Source organism: Cornus florida, unplaced genomic scaffold (genome assembly GCF_030987335.1).
Source record: "Cornus florida cultivar Cherokee Brave unplaced genomic scaffold, ASM3098733v1 CherokeeBrave_3.0.0_Hap2_Chr08, whole genome shotgun sequence".
NCBI lineage: Eukaryota > Viridiplantae > Streptophyta > Magnoliopsida > Cornales > Cornaceae > Cornus > Cornus florida.
Genome location: NW_026775578.1, coordinates 62,838,160 through 62,839,223, shown reverse-complemented (window position 1 = coordinate 62,839,223; position 1,064 = coordinate 62,838,160). Strand labels below are relative to the sequence as shown.

The following is a 1,064-nucleotide window of genomic DNA, read 5'->3' as shown; positions in this document are numbered from 1 at the left end:
GACCATATGGAGGACCTTAGTCACATAGACCAACAAGGCATCCTCCACCCCAATGTGCATCATGATAACATGTAAGTACCATTAGACATGCCGAGGCCATTTGTTCACCCACCACAACAATAAGGCCAAGTTCCATTGGAAATGCCGAGGCTAATCTACGATCCACCACCTCCCATCATTCAAGGCAATCAGGGTGCCCATGTTGCACCTCCAATTGCTAATCCTCCCCTTGCTTTAAGAGATCACTATGTGCCTAATGAATGCAATGCACCCACATACATTCAATTGCCACCATTTAGAGCACACCATTATGAGATCAAACCACAAACCATTCAAATGCTTCCTAACTATCATGGACTTCCAAGTGAAGAACCTTACAAGCATTTGGATGAGTTTCTTAAAGTATGTTCCACCGTGAGATACACGGACATGCCGGAAGAGGTCTTAAGGCTCAAACTTTTTCCATTCACCCTTAAAGATAAGTCAAAATATTGGTTTAACAATCTTAGGCCTTTTTCAATAACTTCTTGGGAAGAAATGCAACAAAAGTTCTTGCAGAAGTACTATCCGGTTTCTAAGACCAATGCCATGAGAACCTCAATTCGAGAGTTTTCACACGGGGATAGGGAAATGTTCCATGAGGCATGGGAAAGATTCAATGAATTACTTAGGAAGTGTCCACATCATGACATGCCCAAATAACAATTAGTTCAATATTTCTTTGAGAGCTTATCGGACAATTACAAGGGCATGGTTGATGCTCTATGGGTGGCTCTTACATTGATAGGCATGAGGATGATGTGTGGCGTCTTTATGAGAGCATGAGTGAAAATTCCTTGCATTGAACTTTATCTTCTAAGAATGGTAGGAATTCAAGTGGAAGGAAGAGTGTTTGCTTACATCAAGTCGACCATTCCAAAGAAATAGCCGTCGAGATGAAATCCTTATCTCAAAGGTTTGATCAATTCTTGATCAACCAAAACTCGGCAAATCAAGTATCTTCCATCCCTAACCATTCCCATTATGCATCCAATGAGACATGTATGACTTGTTCAAGTATTTTA

General features: G+C 41.0%; 1 pseudogene; it reads right to left on the bottom strand.

Annotated features, from left to right (window-relative positions):
• Positions 1–593: 593 nt before the first annotated feature.
• Positions 594–692, bottom strand: LOC132272102 (small nucleolar RNA R71; annotated as a pseudogene).
• Between the last annotated feature and the right edge of the window lie 372 nt (positions 693–1,064).